At 39.9% G+C, this 26,492-nt stretch overlaps 1 non-coding gene across 1 annotated transcript; it reads left to right on the forward strand.

Moving 5' to 3' along the window:
- The first annotated feature begins 595 nt into the window (after positions 1–595).
- TRNAC-ACA (transfer RNA cysteine (anticodon ACA)) lies at positions 596–667 on the forward strand. The gene has a single exon. It is a non-coding gene; the product is annotated as a tRNA-Cys (tRNA).
- Positions 668–26,492: the final 25,825 nt, after the last annotated feature.

The following is a 26,492-nucleotide window of genomic DNA, read 5'->3' on the forward strand; positions in this document are numbered from 1 at the left end:
TGACTGCTGGAAAAACCATAGCTTTGACTAGTTCTTCACTTTCTGCCATAAAGGTGGTGTCATCTGCATATCTGAGGTTATTGATATTTCTCCTGGCAATCTTGATTCCAGCTTGTGCTTCATCCAACCCGGCATTGTGCATGATATTCTCTGCATATAAGTTAAATAATCAGGGTGACAATATACAAACCTGATGTATTCCGTTCCTGATTTGGAACCAGTCTGCTGTTCCATGTTGGGTTCTGACTGTTGCTTCTTGACCTGCATACAGATTTCTCAGGAGGCAGGTAAGGTGTTCTGGTATTCCCATCTCTTTAAGAATTTTCCACCGTTTGTTTGTGATTCACACAGTGAAAGGCTTTGGTGTAGTCAGTAAAGCAGAAGGAGATGTTTTTCTGGAACTCTCTTGCTTTTTCAATGATCCATAGGATGTTGGCTATTTGGTCTCTGGTTCCTCTGCCTTTTCTAAATCCAGCTTGAATATCTGGAAGTTATTGGCTCACTTACTGTTGAAGCCTGGCTTGGAGGATTTTAAGCATTACTTTGCTAGCATGTGAGTTGAGTGCAGTTGTTTAGTAGTTTGAACATTCTTACTTCCCTGGTGGCTCAGACGGTAAAGCATCTGCCTACAATGCAGGAGACCCAGGTTTGATCCCTGGGCTGGGAAGATCCCCTAGAGAAGGAAATGGCAACCCGCTCCAGTACTCTTGCCTGGAAAATCCCAAGGGTGGGGGAGCGTGGTAGGCTACAGTCAAGTGACTTCACTTTCACTTGAACATTTTTTGGCATTGTCTTTCCTTAGGACTGGAATAAAAGTTGATCTTTTCCAGTGCTTTGGCCACTGCTAAGTTTTCCAAATTTGTTGGCATATTGAGTGCAGCACTTTCACAGCATCATCTTTTAGGATTTGAAAGAGCTCAACTGGAATTCCATTACCTCCACTAGCTTTGTGTAGAGATGCTTCCTAAGGCCCACTTGACTTTGCATTCCAGGATGTCTGTCTCTAGGTGAGTGATCTTTTTTCTATAGTTCTGTGTATTCTTGCCACCTCTTCTCAATATCTTCTCTGGTTCATTCATACCTTTCTGTCCTTTATTGTGCCCATTTTTGCATGAAATGTTCCCTTGGTATCTTTGATTTTCATGAAAAGATCTTTAGTCTTTACCATTCTATTGTTTTCCTCTACTTATTTGCATTGATCACTGAGGATGGCTTCTTATCTCTCCTTGCTTTTCTTTGGAACTCTGCATTCAGTTCAGTACAGTCGTTCAGCCGTGTCCGACTCTTTGCAACCCCATGAACTGCAGCACACCATGCCTCCCTGTCCATCACCAACTCCTGGAGTTCACTCAAACTCATGTCCATTGAGTCGGTGATGCCATCCAGCCATCTCCTCCTCTGTTGTCCCCTTCTCCTCCTGCCTCCAATTCCTCCCAGCATCAGAGTCTTTTCCAATGAGTCAACTCTTCGCATGAGGTGGCCAAAGTATTGGAGCTTCAGTTTTAGCATCGGTCCTTCCAAAGAACACCTAGGGCTGATCTCCTTCAGAATGGACTGGTTGGTTCTCCTTGAAGTCCAAGGGACTCTCAAGAATCTTCTCCAGCACCACACTTCAAAAGCATCAGTTTTTCTGTGTTCAGCTTTCTTCACAATCCAGCTTTCATATCCGTACATGACCACTGGAAAAACCATAGCCTTGACTAGATGGACCTTTGTTGGCAAAGTAATGTCTCTGCTTTTGAATATGCTATTTAGGTTGGTCATAACTTTCCTTCCAAGGAGTAAGTGTCTTTTAATTTCATGACTGCAATCACCATCTGCAGTGATTTTGGAGTCCCAAAAAATAAAGTCTGACACTGTTTCTACTGTTTCCCCATCTATTTGCCATGATGCCATGATCTTAGTTTTCTGACTGTTGAGCTTAAGCCAACTTTTTCACTCTCCTCTTTCACTTTCATCAAGAGGCTTTTTAGTTCCAGGCCAGCGTTTCTCACAATGTACTCTGCATATAAATGAGTATATCCCTCCTTTTCTCCTTTGCCTTTCACTTCTTTATTTTCTCAGCTATTTGTGAGGCCTTCTTAGACATTTTGCCTTTTTTATTTTTTTTTCTTGGGGATGATCTTGATCACTGCCTCCTGTACAATGTCATGAACTTCTGTCCATTATTCATCAGGCACTCTGTCTAACCCCTTGAATCTATTTCTCACTTCCACTGTATAATCATAGGGCATTTGATTTAGGTCATACCTGAATGGTCTGGTGGTTTTCCCTACTTTCTTCAATTTCAGTCTGAATTTGGCAATAAGGAGTTCATGATCTGAGCCACAGTCAGCTCCCAGTCTTGTTTCTGCTGACTGTATAGAGCTTCTCCATCTTTAGCTGCAAATAATATAATCAATCTGATTTCAGTATTGACCATCTGGTGATGTCCATGAGTAGAGTCTTCTCTTGTGTTGTTGGAAGAGGGTGTTTGCTGTGACCAGTGCGTTCTCTTGGCAAAACTATTAGCCCTTGCCCTGCGTCCTTCTGTACAGGCCAAATTTGCCTGTTACTTTAGGTATCTCTTGACCTCCTACTTTTGCATTCCAGTCCCCTATAATGAAAAGGACATCCTTTTGGGGTGTTAGTTCTAAAAGGTCTTGTAGGTCTTCATAGAACCGTTCAACTTCAGCTTCTTCCACATTCCTGGTTGGGGCATAGACTTGGATTACTGTGATATTGAATAGCTTGCTTTGGAAATGAACAGAGATCATTCTGTCGTTTTTGAGATTACACCCAAGTACCGCATTTCAGACTCTTTTTTACTATGATGGCTACTCCATTTCTTCTAAGGTTCTTGCCCACAGTAGTAGATATAATGGTTATCTTAGTTAAATTCACCCATTCCAATCCATTTTAGTTCACTGATTCCTAAAATATCGATATTCACTCTTGCCATCTCCTGTTTCATCACTTCCAATTTGCCTTGATTCATGGACCTAACATTCCAACTCCCTATGCAGTATTGCTCTTTACAGGATGCTGTACATCAGACTTTGCTTCTATCACCAGTCACACCCACAACTGGATATGATTTAGCAACTGAACAGCAACAGCAACACATTTCTTAAAACAGACCCATACCTCAAAGTGTCTTCTAGAGTAAAATCTGCCAGAAGTCACTGAATTGACAACAGAATAGGTTGACTCAGTGGAAGCGAATGGCTGTCTTGCATTATCCTGGTCATTATGAAGCTACAAAGTTTGTAGGGGTGCTCAACCTTGGATGCACAGAGTCCTCTACTGACAGCAAAAGACCAGAATATAATGTGCAAGCAGCTTTCCAAATGACCAACAGCAATGACTGCTGGTACTTGCAACAATTGGAAAGATGTGTCTCTTTCTCCAGGGGCTGCAGTTCAACCCTAGGGTGACAGGTAAGCAGGGTGCAAGCTAGATACCAGGCCTCACCCCTCAGCCAGCACAGTCTGCACAGTCAGAGGCAGTGGCCCTGGCCGGTGGCCACAGATTGTCAAAGCAAGCGAGAGGGAGTGTGAGCAAGGAAGGAAAAGTAGTCCAGACGCAGTGGTGCAGAGGAGGCAGAAGATGCAGTAACAAACCTGCATTTCTGCCAGTTCTGATCCATCACATAGGTTTTCCTCATGAAATGGAACAATGAAAACATCTGATCTAATGGAAATATCTACAATCTATATTTAGGGAGACAGAGAATAGCAACAAAGTTATGAAACAAGGACAAATTCTCTGATTAAACAAATGCTCATTGGAATTTTGAGTAGTAGAATTAATAAAACAAAAACAAATTAATAGAACAGAAAATAGACTGGGTAAGCACACACAAAACCACAGAAGAAAATAACAAAAGTGACAATTCAAGAGAGGATGACAAAATTATAGATGACAGTACACGAAGAAGCAACGTAAGATTAATTAAATTCCCTAAAGGAGAATACAGAATAAGTGGAAGAAATTTGTCAGAGTGTAATTGAATAAAACTTCCCAGAACTTAAAAAAACCTGAAAAGTTAAAAACTTAAAATTGATATCTAGGTTCCAGTAGAAAAATAATAAGCAGACTCTAGCATCAGAACACAGTATACTGGCTTTCTTAATCTTTAAGAAATAAAATCCTTCTTATCTTTGAGCTAAACGGAAGGAAAAAAATTTACAAAAGTGCCTTTTTAAAAGAAATCTTAACATACCCAGCTAAATTGCTAGAAGAAACAGATTTGACATTTCTGAGGAGAGACTGTGACACCACAGTGCTATAGAAATAAAAACAAAGACATTTCTCAAAGTAGCAGAAAGACATAGATTTGTCAAAATATCCAAAAAAGTGAGTTACAGTCTAGAAACAATGTAGCATTTACATGCACTGTTTTACAAAATTTGTTCTCACTAAGAAGAAATGATGCTAAAGCTGAAACTCCAGTACTTTGGCCACCTCATGTGAAGAGTTGACTCATTGGAAAAGACCCTGATGCTGGGAGGGATTGGGGGCAGGAGGAGAAGGGGACGACAGAGGATGAGATGGCTGGATGGCATCACCGACTCAATGGACATGAGTTTGAGCGAACTCTGGGAGATGGTGATGGACAGGGAGGCCTGGCGTGCTGTGATTCATGGGGTCGCAAAGAGTCGGACATGACTGAGCGACTGAACTGAGCTGAACTGAAGGACTCCAATAATCTCCTAAATGTAAAATCCAGTGGTCAGTTTTTACTCCAGGGTTTGACTTTTTAATGGAATTTGATTCATCTTTATAATTTGAAAGTATTGCTCACTTGTTTCTTGAGAATATTTTCTGCCTTAGATTTATCAACCCTTCTTCCTACTATCAATTCCGTTCAGTCACTCAGTCATGTCCGATTCTTTGTGACCCCATGGACGGCAGCACGCCAGGCTTCCCTGTCCATCACCAACTCCTAGAGCTTGCTCAAACTCATGTCCATCAAGTCAGTGATGCCATCCAACCATCTCATTACAATAGTGACTGTCATAAGAATAACCTGAGAAATTCATTAGGAATTATTGATAAATTCCTAGGTCTCACTCGCAGAGATTCTGATTATGAAGTTCTGATCAGGACCTAGGTATCCGAGTTTTTAAATGAACAGGCACATCTGCGACCATGGACATTCCTGCAGATGCCCTGCCGCACTGCTACTTCTCACTCCGTTTTCTCCTGGGCTCCTCCACAGCAGCCTCCTGAACACAGGTTGTCTTTGGGGTTCAGTGCTTACCCCACTGAGACTCTCCTCTCTTCAGTGGGACTCCACCGACTCCCTTACAGTCAATGGCTTCTTGTGTTTTGGACATTTATACAAAAATATCCTGCTGTAACCTCAAAATCCCTGTATCCAAAGCCAGATTCATTAATATCACTCCTTTGAACATGCTTCTTCTCCTGTATGCTCTGTCTCAAGCAGAAACAGCACCTGTCACCCAAGATGGAAACCTCAGCTTCCTCCCCATCCAGCAAAGCTATCATCATATAAATTGCTCTTTGCTGTTGCATAAGTGCTACAGTGAATTATGCACATGGGAGACCGTGTGATACAAGGAGTCTAACTGAGGCTGAGGGGCTATCTGGAAACATCTCACCAAGGAAGAGAGCTTGGGTGTGACTTTCACGCCTCTCACATTGCTGGTGCCAGGATGCCACGTGCCCGGCCCCACTCTGCCCAGTGCCTTCCGCTCCAGCACACACCCTCTCGGTCCACAGAGCAGACTCGCCCTGACTCGAAGGCCCCCTTGACCGTGAAACCGTTCCTGCCCGCTGTGGACGTGTCTTTCCCTACCTTTGACCTCTTCTTCCCTTGCTCTTCTGAGCAGATAACTGGCTTTAGCGTCCTAAATTTTTTTTTCAATATGGTCTAAATCCACTGGTTTTGATTTTCTCTTAGTTACACTGCTCACCTTTTCTCATTTAGTCTCCCTGTCATCTTCATTAACGCTCACTGCTTTCCACTTGAAAAGATATAACCTTTTGACATGAAAATTGTTTGATTTAACCTTATGACATGAAAATGGTTCAGTAGTATCCAAAGAAAAAAAAAGTTTTTCTTGTATTTAGAGAATTTTCTTTGTAAACTGTGGACCAAAGAGCTAATTTGAAGTAGTTTGGTGACAGGCATGACCAATCGAACCCACATTTGTAATAGACACATTTAATAATATTGTTTTGCTTTAGCTCTCAGCACTATTGTCCCTGGAGTTGAACCTTGAAAAATCGATGTTTCAGTTGAGAAAGTTGTATTAAGTTTTAAGAAAATATTGATTTTAATTTGACCTGGACTGACATTCTTTGCATTTTGGCTAAGGCTAAAATAATTTTCCCATCAGTTTTTTTTTTTCTTTTCCATTTTTTTTTTTTTCTGGACAGAAAAAGTTAAAATTCTTTAAAGTATTTTCTGGTTGTTATTTCAATTGTGAAATATTTTGAAAGTTTATTGCTGTAATAACTGAAAAGTCATTCTGAGTTAGGCTGTTCACTGACATTGAAATAAAATATGCTTTCTAATCAGTATTTCTGGGTATTCCTTGGGGATAAAAGGAGGTAATGTGGAAGGCAGTTAGACTTCCTGTCTCCTCTAATCCAAACTCTTGCTTCTTTTGACTACAGCTCCTATGCTTGGTGTCTGTTTTCTATATCTTGTCACCCTACTGGGCAAACCTTTGATCTTCACTCTCTTAAAAGTATACCTACTAAAAGGAACGTAGCAAACTTTGCTAAAGTTTTGGGTAGGAAAAGAGTGAAGGGGAATTACATAACATTGCAACACGGGAAGAAAAAAAGACTTATGGGTGAAATTTCCTCAGTCTTTTTATTTCAAAGGTATGGACATGTCCTATTTTCTACTTAGGTTATTTAGTGTGACCTAAGATAAATTTTCCTACCACTTACTTTTAAACCAGTGAATGTTTGATCACCATTTGGAGTCAAGTGGGCCTTAGAAAGCGTCACTATGAACAAAGCTAGTGGAGGTGATGGAATTCCAGTTGAGCTCTTTCAAATTCTGAAAGATGATGCTGTGAAAGTGCTGCACTCAATATGCCAGCACATTTGGAAAACTCAGCAGTGGACACAGGACTGGAAAAGGTCAGTTTTCATTCCAGTCCCAAAGAAAGCCAATGCCAAAGAATGCTCAAACTACCACACAATTGCACTCATCTCACACACTAGTAAAGTAATGCTCAAAATTCTCCAAGCCAGGCTTCAGCAATAAGTGAACCGTGAACTTCCTGACGTTCAAGCTGGTTTTAGAAAAGGCAGAGGAACCAGAGATCAAATTGCCAACATCCGCTGGATCAGCAAAAAAGCACAAGAGTTCCAGAAAAACATCTATTTCTGCTTTATTGACTATGTCAAAGCCTTTGACTGTATGGATCACAATAAACTGTGCAAAAATTCTGAAAGAGATGGGAATATCAGGCCCCCTGACCTGCCTCTTGAGAAATCTGTATGCAGGTCAGGAAGCAACAGTTAGAACTGGACACGGGACAACAGACTGGTTCCAAATAGGAAAAGGAGTACGTCAAGGCTGTATACTGTCACCCTGCTTATTTAACTTATATGCAGAGTACATCATGAGAAACGCTGGGCTGGAAGAAGCACAAGCTGGAATCAAGATTTCCAGGAGAAATACCAATAACCTCAGATATACAGATGACACCACCCTTATGGCAGAAAGTGAAGAGGAACTAAAAGCCTCTTGATGAAAGTGAAAAGGAGAGTGAAAAAGTTGGCTTAAAGCTCTCATTTGAATCAGTTCTGATGAGATGGATGAAACTGGAGCCGATTATACAGAGTGAAGTAAGCCAGAAAGAAAAACACCAATACAGTATACTAACACATATATATGGAATTTAGGAAGATGGCAATGACGACTCTGTATGCAAGACAGGGAAAGAGACACAGATGTGTATAACGGACTTTTGGACTCAGAGGGAGAGGGAGAGGGTGGGATGATTTGGGAGAATGACATTCTAACATGTATACTATCATGTGAATTGAATCGCCAGTCTATGTCTGACGCAGGATGCAGCATGCTTGGGGCTGGTGCATGGGGATGACCAGAAAGATGTTAGGGGAGGGAGGTGGGAGGGGGTTCATGTTTGGGAATGCATGTAAGAATTAAAGTTTTAAAATTTAAAAATAAAAACTAAAAAAAAAAAAAAAAAAGCTCAACATTCAGAAAATGAAGATCATGGCCTCCGGTCCCATCACTTCATGGGAAATAGATGGGGAAACAGTGGAACCAGTGTCAGACTTTATTTTTGGGGGCTCCAAAATCACTGCAGATGGTGACTGCAGCCATGAAATTAAAAGACGCTTACTCCTTGGAAGGAAAGTTATCACCAACCTAGATAGCATATTCAAAAGCAGAGACATTACTTTGCCAACAAAGGTCCGTCTAGTCAAGGCTATGGTTTTTCCAGTGGTCAGGTATGGATGTGAGAGTTGGACCATGAAGAAAGTTGAGCGCCGAAGAATCGATGCTTTTGAACTGTGGTGTTGGAGAAGTCTCTTGAGAGTTCCTTGGACTGCAAGGCGATCCAACGAGTCCATTCTGAAGGAGATCAGCCCGGGTGTTCTTTAGAAGGAATGATGCTGAAGGTAAAACTCCAGTACTTTGGCCACCTCATGCGAAGAGTTGACTCATTGGAAAAGACTCTGATGCTGGGAGGGATTGGGCATGCTGGGAGGAGAAGGGGACGACTGAGTATGAGATGGCTGGATGGCATTACCGACTCGATGGACCTGAGTTTAAGTGAACTCCGGGAGTTGGTGATGGACAGGGAGGCCTGGCGTGCTGCAGTTCATGGGGTCGCAAAGAGTCGGACACGACTGAGCGACTGAACTGACCTGAAATGAACTGAACTGAACACTCTTAACTGTGATCCCTATTTATTCAATACTCTGGTGATTCTCAACCCCTGCTGTACATTAGAAGGACTTACTGAGCTTTTTAAAAGGTATCAGTGCCTGGGGACCATCTCTACCAAGCTGAGTTGGGTACAGGAATATAGGACTTTTTAAAAAGCAAGTGATTCTAATGTGTAACCAATGCTTAGAGCCGCTGTGGTATTCCTTCTTGACCTCTGAGTTTATAAAACTTTCCATTTCTTAGTCTTGGTATTTGTCAACTGTGGGCACCAAATAGCTAAAGAAAGCTAGTCTTTGTGACTAAAGTGACCACCTCAGAAGTCACCTGTGATTGTTATTTGGTTACTAAGTCATGTTGATTGTGACCCCATGGGCTTCAGCACATCAGGCTTCTCTGTCCTTCACTATCTCCAAAATTTGCCTCAAATTCATGTTCATTTAGTTTCTGATGCTATCTAACTATCTTATCCTTTGCCACCCTCTTCTCCTTTTGCCTTCAATCTTTCCCCACATCAAGGTCTTTTCCAATGAGACCTACTCTTTGAATCAGGTGGCCAAAGTATTGGAGTTTCAGCTTCAGCATCAGTCCTTCCAATGAATATTCAGGGCTGATTTCCTTTAGGATGGACTGCTTGGATCTCTCAGGAGTCTTGCAGTCCAAGGGACTCTCAGGAGTCTTCTCCAGCACCGCAGTTCAAAAGCATCAGTTCTTCAGTGCTCAGCTCTTCTTATGATCCAGCTCTCATATCCATACCTGACTACTGGCAAAACCATAGTTTTGACTGTACAGACCTTTGTTGGCAGAGTGATGTCTCTGCTTTTTAATACACTGTCTAGGTTTCTCATGTTCTTTCCAAGGAGCAAGTGTCTCTTAGTTTCTTGGCTATAGTCATCATTTGCAGTGATTTTGGAGCTTAACAAAATAAAATCTGTCAATGCTTTCACTTTTTCCCCTTCTATTCACCCCTTCTATTTTCCCCTTCTATATTTGTCATATATTGAGAAAAATATATAATCACTATGAGTAGCAAAACTAATAAAATGGACCCAGTACAAACCTGATGTGGGTTTCTCAAATGGTTCCAGAGGACAGGATTCATTTGTAGCAGATGAGTGATCTCACAGCAGCTTTGTATGAATTCTGTGCTTCAGCTGTGTTAGTGTTAATTCTCCTATTTTAAATATTTCTGTCACTCTTTTTGATAAATACAGAATAATCACAATAGAAGTTAACAGTCCACAGTGAATTATCTACTACCAGGCCAGAAGTCCCAAGTAGTATTTTTCCCCTCCTTGCACTGAACAGAATATTAAAAGCCCTTTTACGTTGGTGTGAGTGTTTCCCACCAGCCCCTAGCTTCAGTCTGCATAATGCATTTCTATTTTCTGTGCTGTTCATACTTGTCCTTAGTTAATGATGCCTCTTTCATCTTCTGGGTTTATTCTTATTTGTTTGAGTTTATGGGGTTTCTAAAAATTGGGTCTCTAAAGATAGTTTGGAGAACATTCAAATAGTGCAAATAGGTATATCTGAACTGAGAGGTATATCTGAATGTGTGAGTTCTGAGGGTCACCATGGAGAACCACAAGCAAGCAGTGCCTTAGCTGACATTCAATTATGAGCACCTTCAGGTCTAACACTGCTTATTTTTTAATTTTATGTTCCCTTTTGAAATCTTTCCTCTGAATATTTACAAGGAAATGCGACTAATTCATTCTCATTTTGGTAAGGGAATCAAAGAATCAAAATATTGGTTATCATATTATTTTTAGTTATTTTTGAAAAGATTTTCTTGGTTCTCATCTGTGATTTTGCTACTTCAAACTAGCAAATTCTAAGTCTATATGTTATTTCTTAAGACCATAATCTGAAATTTAGATTAGATTAAATTTAACTAGATTTGAGAAAAATGTTTTTTCTATATGTTTTATGATAAATTTATCCAAAACCACTTCTATATGTTAGCATGCATTTGTGACTAGGTATACAATGTGTCAAAAGAGTGTTGCCTCAATATTCAGGGGTGAAGAATGGGGTGGCTGTGGCAACTTCTTAAAATAAGACAAAAGTGAAGTTTGCTGTATTGATTGACTCTTTCATGAAAATTTTCTCTATAGCTTGCACTCCTATTTGATAGCATTTTACCTACAGCAGATTCATTTCAAAATTGAAGTCAGTCCTTTCAAACATTGCCAATGCTTTACCAACTAAGTTTATGTAATATTCTGAATCATGTATTGTCATTTCAATAATCTTCACAGCATCTTCACCAGGAGCAGATTCTATCTCCAGAAGCCATTTTCTCTGCTCAACCCTAAGAAGCAACTCCTCATCCATGAAGTTCATATCATGAGATTATAACAATTCAATCACATCTGCAGGCTCCCCTTCCAGTTCTGGTTCTCTTGCTATTTCTACCACACTGACAGTTACCTTCTCCACTGAAATCCTGACCCCTCAAAGTCATCTGTGAGGGTTGCAATCAACCTTTTTCAAACTCTTATTAAAGTTGACATTTTGACTTCTTCTCATGAATCACAAATGTTCTTAATGACATCTAGAATGGTGAATGCTTTCCAGAAAGTTTTCAATTTATTTTGCCCATATCCATTAGATGAGTCACTATCTTCAACCCTATAGTCTTATGAAATGTGTTCCTTAAATAAAAGGATTTGAATGGTGAAATTTTTTCTTTATCCATGCGACGCAGAACAGATATTCTGTTAACAGGCAAGAAAACAACCCAAATCTCATTGCACATCTCCATCAGAGCTCGCGGGTGACCAGATAGAATGTCAAGGAACAGTAGTATTTTGAAAAGAATCTTTTTTCCTGAGCAGTAGGTGTCTAGCAAACTGTGTTGTAAACAGCTATGCTGTCATCCAGCCTTTGTTGTTCTATTTATAGAGCACAGGCAGAATAGATTTAGCATAATTCATAAGGGCCCTAGGATTTTCAGGATGGTAAGTGAGCTTTAACTTATAGAAGTTACCAGCTGCATCAACCTTCAACAAGAGAGTCAGCCTGTTCTTTAAACTTTGAAGCTGGGTATTGACTTTTCTCTAGCAAAGAGCCCAGCTTCTTCCAACAGAAGACTCTTTCGTCTATATTAAAAAATCTGTTGTTTAGTGCAGCCATAGCCACCTTCATGAATTATCTTAGCAAGCTTTTCTGGGTAACTTGCTGCAGTTTCTACTTTCCTATGTCAGCACTTGCTGCTTCACCCTGCACTTTTAGGTTATAGAGATGGCTTCATTCCTCAAACCTCATAACCAACCTCTTCTAGCTTCAAACTTTTCCTGCCACTTCCTCACCTCTCTTAATAGTCACTGAATTGAACAGAGTCACGGTCTTGATTTGGATTAGACTTTGGCTTAAGGGAATGTTGTGACTGGTTTGAACTTCTATTTAGACCTCCAAAACTGTCTCCACACTATAATGCTGTTTCATGTTCTTATCATATGTTTGCGGATGAGAGTAGCATGTTTGACTTCCTACAAGAGTTTCCCTTTGCACTCACAGCTTGGCTAACTTGGTGTAAGAAGCGCAGCTCTCATTCTGTCTTAGGTCTCTGACATTCTCTCCTATTATTTCTCACTTCTGATTTAAAGTGAGAGACCTGTGACTCTCCCTTCCTCTTGAACATGTAGAGGCCATTGTAGTGTTATCAGCTGGCCTAATTTCAAAATTCCTGTATCTCAGGGAATAGGGAGGTCCAAAGAGAGGGAAAGAGGTGGGACAGCTGGAAATGGAACAGTCAGAACACACATTAATTAAGTTCGCCAACTTACATTGTTTGTCGCACCCCAAACAGTTACTACAGTAACATCAAGTGTCATTAATTACAGATCACCATGACAACACAATAGTAATAATAATAAAGTTTGGAATATTATAAGAATTACCGAAATGTGACACAGAGACTCAAAGTGAGCAAATGTTACTGGAAGAATGGAGCAGATAAACTTGCTCAATGGATGGCTGCCACAAATCTTCAATTCGTGAAAAATGCAGTATATGCAGAATGCAATAAAACAAGGTTGCACGCATCTCACACGCTAGCAAAGTACTGCTCAAAACTCTCCAAGCCAGGCTCCAGCAATACGTGAACCGTGAACTTCCTGATATTCAAGCTGGTTTTAGAAAAGGCAGAGGAACCAGAGATCAAATTGCCAACATCCGCTGGATCAAGGAAAAAGCAAGACCGTTCCAGAAAAACATCTATTTCTGCTTTATTGACTATGCCAAAGCCTTTGACTGTGTGGATCACAATAAACTGTGGAAAATTCTGAGAGAGATGGGAATACCAGATCACCTGACCTGCCTCTTGAGAAATCTGTATGCGGCCAAGAAGCAACAGTTAGAACTGGACACAGAACAACAAACTGGTTCCAAATAGGAAAAGGAGTACGTCAAGGCTGTATATTGTCACCCTGCTTATTAAACTTATATGCAGAGTACATCATGAGAAACGCTGGGCTGGAAGAAGCACAAGCTGGAATCAAGATTGCAGGGAGAAATATCAATAACCTCAGATATGCAGATGACACCACCCTTATGGCAGAAAGTGAAGAGAAGCTAAAAAGCCTCTTGATGAAAGTGAAAGAGGAGAGTGAAAAAGTTGGCTTAAAGCTCAACATTCAGAAAACAAAGATCATGGCATCCGGTCCCATCACTTCATGGGAAATAGATGGGGAAACAGTGGAAACAGTGTCAGACTTTATTTTTGGGGGCTCCAAAATCACTGCAGATGGTGACTGCAGCCATGAAATTAAAAGATGCTTACTCCTTGGAAGAAAAGTTATGACCAACCTAGATAGCAAATTCAAAAGCAGAGACATTACTTCGCCGACTAAGGTCCATCTAGGCAAGGCTATGGTTTTTCCAGTGGTCATGTATGGATGTGAGAGTTGGACTGTGAAGAAGGCTGAGCGCCAAAGAATTGATGCGTTTGAAGTGTGGTGTTGGAGAAGACTCTTGAGAGTCCCTTGGACTGCAAGGAGATCCAACCAGTCCATTCTGAAGGAGATCAGCCCTGGGATTTCTTTGGAAGGAATGATGCTAAAGCTGAAGCTCCAGTACTTTGGCCACCTCATGCGAAGAGTTGACTCATTAGAAAAGACTTTGATGCTGGGAAGGATTGGGGGCAGGAGAAGAAGGGCACGACCAAGGATGAGATGGCTGGATGGCATCACTGACTCAGTGAACGCGAGTCTGAGTGAACTCCGGGGAGGCCTGGCATGCTGCGATTCATGGAGTCGCAAAGAGTCGGACACGACTGAGCGAGTGAACTGAACTGAACTGATGTCTATACAAGTGGTTGGAGCTTCCCTGGTAGCTCAGTTGGTAAAGAATCTGCCTGCCATGCAGGAGACATTTGTTTGATTCCTGGGTTGGGTAGCTCCCCTGGAGAAGGGATTGGTTACCCATTCCAGTATTCTTGGACTTCTCAGGTGGCTCAGATGGTAAAGAATCCACCTGCAATGCAGGAAACCTCGACTCTATCCCTGGGTTGGGAAGCTCCCCAGGAGGAGGGGATGGCAACTCACTCCAGTATTCTTGCCTGGAGAATCCCATGGACAGAGGAGTGTGGAGGGCTACAGTCCATGAGTTGCAAAGAATTGGACATGACTGAGCAACTAAGCACAGCACATGTAAGAGTTTAGCTATTTTTCAATTAAAGATATGTGAGATCTAGTAAAGTTCTTTGATAACCCTATTCATACTCTGAGTTCAGTTCAGTTCAGTCATTCAGTCATGTCCAACTCTTTGCGACCCCATGAGTCGTAGCACGCCAGGCCACCCTGACCATCACCAACTCCTGGAGTTTACCCAAATGCATGTCCGTTGAGTCAGTGATGCCATCCAACCATTTCATCCTGTGTCATCCTCTTCTCCTCCTGCCCTCAATCTTTTCCAGCATCAGGGGCTTTTCAAATGCTTAACATAGCTGCTATTTCTTCAGCTCCTGATATGTACTAGAGACTTGTCACAATATTATGTTATACCAACTGCAACCCTGAGCTGAGGATATTTATCTCCATATAACAGATGGAGAAACTTAACAGATGCAGAAACGAAGAGCCAAAATGACCATCCTGAGGCATACAGCTGTCACATAACAAAGCAAGAATTTGGATTTATGTTTCTAACTAAAAACAAAAAGTGGATACTATAGATCTGAAACCTACATGTTGTAAACATGTTTTTGTTACAACATTTTATAAACATTTTTTAAAAAGACTAGTATTTATTTCATTTTCTTTTCAGCTTTTGTCTGGGAGAAAATATAAAGCAATTAAAATTTTTAAATTTAATTCATCTACAAAGTTGTGCTGGTTTTTGCACACTTATGGGAGGTAGTGGTGGTGGTGACATCAGTGGGAATCAAAGTCAGAGACTCTCAAAGGGGAGGCTACCCTCAGTGGGATGATGTCAATGAGTTAAACTCTTTTTTTTTTAATATTTGGAAAAAATAAAATGATTATTTGTTCAATGAAAGTTACAAAAATGATAAAGAATGCGCTATTTTTTTTACCCAGATTCATCTATCATTAGTATTTTGTCCCATTTCCTTTCTTTGTATGTAAACACATGTTTTTCTTTTTCCTGAACATTTGAAAATAAGTTGCATACATCATGGTTTTTTACTCTTAGACAATTCTATGTGAATTTCCTAAGAAAAGTAACGGTCTTTTATATAGCAATAGTTTGGTCATCAACTTCAGTGAATTTAACTCAGTAAAATTATCAAATATAATTGTCTACTTCACTTTTGCTTGTTTACCTACATGGGAATGTCCTTTCTAGCATTGTTTTCCCTCCAAAAGAGGATGCAGCCAAGAACACACGTTGTATTTACCTCTTGTGCCTGCTTTAATCTGGAACAGTTCTCCAGCTTGCTCTGTCTTATAAGACATCAATATTTCTGAAGAATACAATCAGTGGCCCATTTTCTAATAACCCCTTATTTGCAAGCAGAAATTCTTTTTTCAGAGCTTATCTTTGCTTAAACTGTACAGTGGTTTCACATATGGCCAGCTAGGACTGGAATCTAGCCATGTATGTCAGTGCCGGAGACGCTAAGATGTATGGAGAATTTTTTTTAGTTGCTTTTTTTTTTTCTTTTTAAAGAAAGATAATTGCTTTACAGAATTTTTGCTGTTTTCTGTCAAACCTCAACATGAATCAGCCATAGGTATACACATATCCCCTCCCTTTTGAACCTCCCTCCTCATCCCACCCCTCTAGGTTGATACAGAGCGCCTGTTTGAGTTTCCTGAGCCATATAGCAAATTCCCATTGGCTATCTATTTTACATATGGGAATGTAAGTTTCCATGTTACTCTTTCCATGCATCTCACCCTCTCCTCCCCTCTCCGCATGTCCATTAGTCTATTATCTATGTCTGCTTCTCCATTGTTGCCCTGAAAATAATTCTTCAGTACGATTTTTCTAGATTCCGTGTATATGCTAGAGTACGATATTCATCTTTCTCTTTCTGACTTACTTCACTCTGTATAATAGGCTCTAGATTCATCCATCTCATTAGAACTGATTCAAATGCATTCCTTTTTATGGCTGAGTAATATTCCATTGTGTATATGTACCAAACTTCTTTATCCATTCATCTGTCGATGGACATCTAGATTGCTTCCATGTTCTAGCTATTGTAAATAGTGCTGCAATGAGCAATGGGATACATGTGTCTCTTTTCATTTTGGTTTCCTCAGGGTATATGCCTAGGAATGGGATTGCTGTGTCAGATCATAATAAACTGTGGAAAATTCTGAGAGACATGGGAATACCAGACCACCTGACCTGCCTCTTGAGAAATCTGTATGCAGGTCAGGAAGCAACAGTTAGAACTGGACATGGAACAACCGACTGGTTCCAAATAGGAAAAGGGGGACGTCAAGGCTGTATATTGTCACCCTGCTTATTTAACTTCTATGCAGAGTACATCATGAGAAACACTGGACTGGAAGAAACACAAGCTGGATTCAAGATTGCCGGGAGAAATATCAATAACCTCAGATATGCAGATGACACCACCCTTATGGCAGAAAGTGAAGAGGAGCTAAAAGCCTCTTGATGAAAGTGAAAGAGGAGAGCAAAAAAGTTGGCTTAAAGCTCAACATTCAGAAAACAAAGATCATGGCATCCGGTCCCATCACTTCATGGGAAATAAATGGGGAAACAGTGGAAACAGTGTCAGACTTTATTTTGGGGGGCTCCAAAATCACTGCAGATGGTGACTGCAGCCATGAAATTAAAAGACGCTTACTTCTTGGAAGAAAATTTATGACCAACTTATATAGCATATTCAAAAGCAGAGACATTACTTTGCCGACTAAGGTCCGTCTAGTCAAGGCTATGGTTTTTCCAGTAGTCATGTATGGATGTGAGAGTTGGACTGTGAAGAAGGCTGAGCGCCGAAGAATTGATGCGTTTGAAGTGTGGTGTTGGAGAAGACTCTTGAGAGTCCCTTGGACTGCAAGGAGATCCAACCAGTCCATTCTGAAGGAGATCAGCCCTGGGATTTCTTTGGAAGGAATGATGCTAAAGCTGAAACTCCAGTACTTTGGCCACCTCATGTGAAGAGTTGACTCACTGGAAAAGACTCTGATGCTGGGAGGGATTGGGGGCAGGAGGAGCAGGGGACGACAGAGGATGAGATGGCTGGATGGCATCACTGACTCGATGGACGTGAGTCTGAGTGAACTCCGGAAGATGGTGATGGACAGGGAGGCCTGGCGTGCTGTGATTCATGGGGTCGCAAAGAGTCGGACAGGACTGAGTGACTGAACTGAACTGATGGTGGTTTTATTCCTAGTTGTTTAAGGAGTCTCCACACTGTCTTCCATAGTGGCTGTATCAATTTACATTTTCACCAACAGTGCAATAGTCTTCCCTTTTCTCCACACCCTCTCCAGCACTTATTGTTTGTAGATTTTTTGACGATGGCCATTCTGACTGGTGTGAGGTGATATCTCATTGTAGTTTTGATTTGCATTTCTCTAATAAATGAGCAATGTTGAGCATCTTTTCATGTGTTTGTTAGCCATCTGTATGTCTTTTTGGAGAAATGTCTGTTTAGGTCTTTTTACCACCTTTTGATTGGGTTGTTTGTTTTCCTGGTATTGAGTTGTATGAGCTGCTTGTACATTTTGGAAATTAGTCCTTTGTTAGTTGTTTCATTTGCTATTATTTTCTCCCATTGTGAAGGTTGTTTTTTCACCTTGTTTATAGTTTCCTTTGCTGTGCAAAAGCTTTTAAGTTTAATCAGGTCCCACTTGTTTGCTTTTGTTTTTATTTCCATTACTCCAGGAGGTGAGTAATAGAGGATCTTGCTTTGATTTATGTTATGGAGTGTTCTGCCTATGTTTTCCTCTAAGAGTTTTATAGTTTCTGGTCTTACATTTAGGTCTTTAATCCATTTTGTGTATATCTTTGTGCATGATGTTAGGAACTGTTCTAATTTCATTCTTTTACACGTAGCTGTCCAGTTTTCCCAGCACCATTTATTGAAGAGGCTGTCTTTGCCCCATTGTATATTCTTGCCTTCTTTGTCAAAAATAAGGTACCCATAAGTGCATGGGTTTATGTCTGGGATTTCTATCTTGTTCCACTGGTCTATATTTCTGCTTTTGTGCCAGTACCATACAGTCTTGATGTCTGTATAATCTAGTATAATCTGAAGTCAGGAAGGTTGATTCCTCCAGCTCCATTCTTCTTTCTCAAGACTGCTTTGGCTATTTGGGATAATTTGTATTTCCATATGAATTATGAAATTTTTTGTTTTAATTCTGTGAAAAGTACCATTGGTAATTTTATAGGGATCATATTGCATCTGTAGATTGTGTTTGGTAGTATAGTCATTTTCACAATATTGATTCTTCCTACTCAATAACATGGAATATCTCTTCATCTGTTTATGTCATCTTTGATTTCTTTAATTAGTGTCATAATTTTATGTGTACAGTTCTATTGTCTCTTGGATAGGTTTATTCCTAGTTATTTATTTCTTTTTGTTGAAATGGTGAATGGAATTGATTCCTTAATTTCTCTTGATGGTTTTTCTCTGGAGATTCAGTCACTCCCCTTTTAGGTATGGCCCTAGAAGAAGTCTTGTAAGTACATGTCAGGAGACATACTAAGAATTTTTACAGGAACATAATTTGTCATAGTAAGAAAAAAATGACAATTAAAATGTTCCAGAAGAGACTGCATAAGCAAATCTGTTCAATTCATATTGAAAAAACAAAGGCCACAAGATAGATGTCATTCATATAAAAATAAAAAACAAAGGAAGGCAATGCCAAAGAATGTTCAAATAACCATACAATTGCACTCATTTCACATGCTAGAAAGATTATGTTCAAAATCCTTCAAGCAAGGCTTTAGCAGTATGAGAACTGAGAACTTCCAGATGTACAAGCTGAATTTAGAAAAGGCGGAGGAACCAGCGATCAAATTGCCAACATCCACTGGATCATAGAAAAGGCAAGAGATTTCAAAAAAACATCTGCCTCTACTTCACTGACTATGTTAAAGCCTCTGGCTGTGTGGATCACAACAAACTGTGGAAAATTCTTAATGAGATGGGAATACCAGACTACCTTACCCACCTTCTGAGAAATCTGTATGCAGGTCAAGAAGCAACAGTTCAAACCAGACATGGAAAAACAGACTGGTTCCAAATTTGGAAAAGAGCACGTCAAGGCTGTATATTGTCTTATACTCTGCTTATTTAACTTATATGCAGAGCTATTGTTGTTCAGTCCCTCACTCATATCTGACTCTTTGTGTTCCCATGGACTGCAGCATGCCAGGCTTCCCTGTTGTTCACCATCTCCCCAAGCTTGCTCAAACTCATGTCCATCGAGTCTTTGATGCCACCCAACCATCTCATCCTCTGTCATCCCTTTCTCCTCCTGCCCTCAGTCTTTCCCAACATCAGGGTCTTTTCCAATGAGTCAGCTCTTTGCATTAGGTGGCCAAAGTATTAGAGCTTCACTTATCATCAGTCTTTCTAATGAATATTTAAGATTGATTTCCTTTAGGATTGACTGGCTCCATCTCCTTGCAGTCCAAGGGACTCTCAAGAGTCTTCTCCAACACTACAGTGCTCAAAAGCATCAAGTCTTCTTTATCGTCCAACTCTTCCATCCAAACATGACTACTGGAAAAACCATAGATTCAGCTATACGGACTTTTATTGGCAAAGTAAAGTCTCTGCTTTTTAATACACTGTCTAGGTTTGTCATAGCTTCTATGCAGAGTATATCATGCAAAATACCAGGCTGGATGAAGCTCAAGCTGGAATCAAGATTGCCAGGAGAAATACCAACAACCACAGATATGAAGATGATATCGCTTTAATGGCAGAAAGTGAAGAGGAATTAAAGAGCCTTTTGATGAAAGTGAAAGAAGAAAGTGAAAATCTGGATTAAAGCTCAGCATTAAAAAACAAAGATCGTGGCATCCAGCCCATCACTTCATGGCAAATAGTTGGGGAAAAAGTGGAAACAGTGGCAGATTTTCTTTTCTTGGGCTCCAAAATCACTACAGATGGTGACTGCAGCCATGAAATTAAAGGATGTTCACTCCATGGAAGAAAAGCTATGACCAACCTAGACAGCATATTAAAAAGCAGAGATATCAATTTGCTGACAAAGGTCTGTCTGGTCAAAGCTATGTTTTTTCCAGTAGTCATGTATGGATGTGAGAGTTGGACATCCATGAAGAGTCTCAAAAGAATTATAAAAAACAAAGGGTTATTTTTCTTGAATGCAGAGTAGGATATGAGATCCTGAAAACATATGAAGGAGGTTAAGCGGTGCTAGTTAATGTCCTTTTTTTAAGCTGTGTTAGCACAGGCAATCATTCTGTTATTCTTTATGCTGTATACACACACTGTGCATATCTGTATGTTTGACATATTCACAGGGTTCTTTATAAGAAAAATAAAAGCATGGTCTTGATTTCATTATATCATGAAGGGAAAGCCCTCAAGGCCCCTTGAACTGTACGGTGCGTGCAAAAGACACTCTGAATTTGGAGTGTAGACTGAGAGTTGAGTTCTGGGAGCTGAGTTCACAATTCAAAATATTTCCTCCCCATATTCTCTTCCTAAGTTTTATGGAGGTGACTTTTCAATGAAAATACATAATGTAACAAGTATTTTGACTGGTACTGTCAATTCTTATCTTCTTGCCAGAAACTCTGCTGTAGTAAATATTTGTCAGGTTGAAGAACTGACCAACCTGTGGTGCTGAAGTGGCCCTGCTCATTTCCTTTTTTAGCAAACTCGCCAAAGAATGCAACTTTGCTGACTTTGTTCTTTCCTTGAGGGGAGGGAGTGCTGAGTGAGTTTTCTCCCTTGTATTTTACCAGTTTGTTAGCTGAGCAAGTCACCCAACCTGGCCTTGTTTTTCTCATTAGGAAAATGTTCATCATAAATGAATATAATTACCTGTCTACTTCTCTTTCATCTATCAATTATTTGGAGCAGTGCTTAGCTTGCAGTCAGTGCTAAGTCTTAGTTATTGTTATTATATTGATACATTGGTCATATACAGACTTGGTTTTGAACAAAATGCTACAGATGACAATATCTGGTAAAACTTTGGTTTATCTCGTGAACACAAAATGGATTTTTAACACTGGAAAAATAGTCACAAATAAGCCAGATAGTGGAAAACTTGAGAACACTACAATTAAATCATTCTCAGCTTGTTATTTCTAAATAGTGAATTAATGGTTACATAGATTGTGATTTATAATTTATTTTAGCATTTAAATTCACATCCAGCATCAAGATATTAAAACTGTAACTCAAAGTTAAATTTACACTAGTTTATATAATGTTATGATGTGACATTTCATTTGCTCTCCAAATTACTTTGGAATGGGAACAGTGATTCACATCTCATAAATGAAGAAACCTAAGCTCAGAAGGATCCAATATCTTGGCAAATCTGGGGTAACGTTAAGACTGGGAGCCTGGGGTCCTAACCCCATGTCCAGGACTCTTGCCACTCTGTAGTTATATATATGCCTTTAAATTGACTTCAGTAAACTCTCCCTTGACTCACTACTTCTCTTACCGCTGTAGATATTAAACTTTAAAGTTACATACATATCTGATTGCAGCTATATGCAAGGTAGAAATGCCCTGTTTGTTTTTGATTTAAAATAATTAATCACATACCAGTTATATACAAATCCCAATGAACCTATACTTGAGGTTGTAAAGAGTTGAATGAAATAATTTCTACAGCAACAGTACTACAAATAGACTAGAAAGCTTGCAAATAAAGGGACTCTGAAAGGAATGATCTCAGTATGTGAAAAGTTAATGTTCACACGTTGTTTCAAGTTTATATTTTTATTTCCTTTCATTTAAAAAAACCTAGTGTTTTAGTTATGAAAGCAATACAGTCTCAGAGCATTTGAAAAATGTAAAAATATACCCAGTGTAAAGCAAAAATTACCTATCATTCTACTCAGAGATAAATATTAAATATTTTAAATACCTCCCTCTCAATCAGAGATATGCCATATACGTTTACTCATTAAATTATACGATATAACATATGGTATATCCTTTCCCACTATCATTATGTCATAAACATTTCTTTTTAAAATCATTATACGAAGGCCAAACACAATTTAGTCCAGGGATGCTTATCACAGTCACCACGGATGGTGAGTTGAGGCTGGTCTGAATGCCTTCCGGGGCCAAGATGGATGGCATTGATCACTTCAGCTGAAGATAGAACATATTTCCTACCACCATGTAGTTAGATGACTCCCCATATAGGCAAAACTGTCCAAAAGGAGCACATAAATAATGAAGCAGTTATTCTCCACTAAGTAACCCTAGGCAGTCTCATTTTGGAAAGATCCACAAAGATCTTGCGGATCAGATAAAGATAAATGACCTATAGGTAGTGCTTTTCTATATACTTGTAGTTCTTCTAGGCAATGGCATCCCACTCCAGTACTCTCGCCTGGAAAATCCCATGGACAGAGGAGCCTGGTAGGCTGCAGTCCATGGGGCCACTACGAGTCAGACAACGACTGAACGACTTCACTTTCACTTTTCACTTTCATGCATTGGAGAAGGAAATAGCAACCCACTCCAGTGTTCTTGCCTGGAGAATCCCAGGGACAGGGGAGCCTGGTGGGCTGCTGTCTATGGGGTCGCACAGAGTCGGACACGACTGAAGCAGATTAGCAGCAGCAGTTCTCCTGCGGCCACCCAGAAAGTGGCCAGAAGTGCAAGTGCCTTTGGAGGGAGGCAGGTTAATGTCTGACTTTCACATGAGGACTGCAGTCCCAAAGGTACCCCTGGTGTCACTGGAAAAACAGTTTTTGTTTACAGCCATTGTCCACCCAGCTGGGTCCTGCCTCAGTCAGAGAGCTCAGGTTGTTAAGTGCTTCCAACTCAGGGTTCTCAGTTCAGTTTGAGAGTTAGAGTTGAGCCCTTGTTTTTGGAGGGACTGTCTGAGCCCTGTTCTATTTGTCCATGCCACTGATCAAGTGGTTTTTAGACACTCCATCGAGGGTTTGTAGTCTCTCTTGATAAATGAAGTCAATGAAGTGCAGAGTGAAATGGTTCAGGGAGAGCATCTCTGCTCCAGTAAAAGAACCAGGGTCCTTCTGTGTTGCTGCTCTGCCTGTTGTGGCCATAAACAAGTCTCAAGATGACAGTGGCCTCGTGCCCGGCAGAACAGAGGAAGAAATGAAGCGAGAGAATGACATATTGATCGTGTCCTGTGAGGAGGGCCCTTAGAAGTTGCCATCTGATATCTGTGCTCACAATCTTTTGGGCAGAAGTGAGTCATATGGTCACACTTGAATCTAAGAGAAATTCGGAATTGATTTTATTCTGAGTACCCAGATAAACATTGCATTATGGCAATCAGTTCAGTTCAGTTCAGTCGCTCAGTCGTGTCCGACTCTTTGCAACCCCATGAACCGCAGCACACCAGGCCTCCCTGTCCATCACCAACTCACAAAGTCCACACAAACTCATGTCCATTGAGTCAGTGATGCCATCCAGCCATCTCATCCTCTGTCATCCCCTTCTCCTCAGGAGAATAAGTAGCAGTCTCTGACATGGGAAGAGTTGTGACTGAAATTATAAACCAGTTAGCAAATGCAGCATTGTTGAGGATATAGCAACTACAGCAGAACCAGCTCTGTTCAGCCAAATTCCTATTTTAATAACTGGTTGATATTTCAAATGGAAATAAAGCAACTTCCAAATCATATGGGTGTCACTGACTTTAATAAACATTCAGATTCTACATTTAGGCTATGATGTGATTCCATGATTCTTTCTGTGTGGTTCAAGTCAGTATCTTCGTTGCCATGTGAGCTTTCTATAAAATGCAAACTTCATATTTCATTCTCTACCCTTACTTTGCTAACCAATAACTAGTCCCCTTTGAAAACAAGGAGAAATCAAACATTATCTATCCATCCACCCTCCTTTTCTCTTATTTTTCTACTGATTTAAAATCTTTTTAAATGGTTTTCAGGAACCGTTTTCCTTCAGGAAAAGAGGGAGGAGGATAAATTAGGCATAGAATAATCAGAAGTAATAAGGCCAACACAGTACTTTGGCTGATACTTGCTTTTCCCCTTTCAGTTAAAAAAAAATGCTGATCATCATGTCTACATGCATGGAAACTACCAGCATAAGTAGAGATGTTGACTCTATCTCAACAGGCTCTTTTTTTTTTTTTTTTTTTCCCTTAGCTTAGGCTTATTTTTCTTGTCCTTCTACCAATGACTTACTATTTGAATATGTCTTGTGTGAGAGGTTTACAGTATTAACATTTGGAAGAGCTTCAGATAAACTAAGAGGTGATCTGGTTTGAGCTTTTGGACCCTGACAGGTATACCTCTACTCCTGATAGCACAGATTCTCTGGTGCCAATCACAGAATCCACCTCATTCATGATACTAATTTTCCTCCTAGCTGCAATGTTAGAAAATCTCAAGTTCCCAATAAACGAAAAGCATTTAGGAAGGTAGGACTATGAAGCAAAAATAAAACAGCATAAACAAAATTCCAACCAGTCTCTATCCAACCGGTCTTACCATTTCCGAAGAATTCTGATTTAAAACCTACATATCCAAATAAGTTATCTTCTTCATAGTTATATAGGGAAATTGAGGCTACCCTTGCTCGAATATTTTTAGAACTTCTCTCTCAAATTTCCTTAAGGACTTTTGGATAGTCTTAACTGTCCTTAATGATGAGAAATACACCAGGTTTGAGCATGCATTTGATTTTGGGAACAATCTAAACTTGAGACCTACCTGATTATTAAGTTGTCTGGAAGTGGTTTTAGTCACTGATCTAATAAATATGTATTGAGCTCCAATGTAAATAAACCCAGCAATGTATGAAAAGTACACTTCCTACTCTCGAGATGCTTAACATGTAAGATGGCCAAAACCAAGCGGCAAGGTGGTGGATTTTGAGTCTAATGTACTTTATTCTGTATGTTTCCGGTGTGTCCCTGGGGCCCTCTGCAGTCTTGTCCTGGGCATGTTTGGGAGTTTACTGGTCAGATCCCTTTGTACTCACACTTTCCAGAGGAGATGGGTGGCAAGCAATAATTTATACACATTTTATTTTGGCAAATGGAAATGAGTGAACGGAAGTCAAATGTTAGAAACTCTCCACATGTCTCAATCACGTGGAGTGATTGTCATTTCTGTTTCCTTACATCAGTCTCTCTTTCAGGACTTACAGCACAAAGTCTCAGAACAAAAAAATAAAACGTTCACAGATTTCTGGAGAAACGCTTAACACTGTTAAACTCACAGTTTCTCCGCTTAAACTTTGTATGTCCAGGTGCTAAAAATTACAAAAATTAAAAGATGAACAAAGGACTGATGGGAGGGAGGGAGTGCTGTCTTCTTCCTGAGCATATTTTTCTTACTTGCTTTTGCCGTTTTAATTCTGCCTTTATTTTCATTTCTGCTAATGTCTTCTTTCTAAACATGGTTTTTTTTTTTTTTCTTATTTGCTTTGACTTTTCAATTCCACTTTTATTTTTCTTGTCATTCTGTGCTGGTCAGGATCTCTGAAGAATTTTGAATAGATGTGATAAGCTGTATCTTCTTCATTTTAAAGAGAATGTTTCTATTTCCCCATTAAGAATGACCTTTGCTGTTTTTTATTTGTTTGTTTTCCCCTTAGAGATTCATTATCCATGAAAAGAAGTTCCTTTCTATTCCTGGTTTACTGAAGTTTTTATTTTTAAAATCATTGTCCCGATTGGGCCATTCCACCATCTCAGGGGCCCGGAGATCTAAAACTATTGTTTGTTGCTTCTACTAATGAGAATTTCACTGTGTTTTTCTGAAGTTTCAGAGTTCCCATTCATTTAAAAAAACAAACAAAAAACTTCTCCTGTACTGTTTTTGGCCATACATTTTGTCATAATACTAATGGCTTGCATACACAGCAAATCCATTCCTCTGAACTGGGAAAGATGAAAATGTGACTGTAAAAGGAACATGAAGGGTTTCACTGGTTTAGAAATTGTTTAAAATTTTAAAAAATTCT

This window comes from Ovis aries, chromosome 15 (genome assembly GCF_016772045.2).
Source record: "Ovis aries strain OAR_USU_Benz2616 breed Rambouillet chromosome 15, ARS-UI_Ramb_v3.0, whole genome shotgun sequence".
Classification (NCBI taxonomy): domain Eukaryota; kingdom Metazoa; phylum Chordata; class Mammalia; order Artiodactyla; family Bovidae; genus Ovis; species Ovis aries.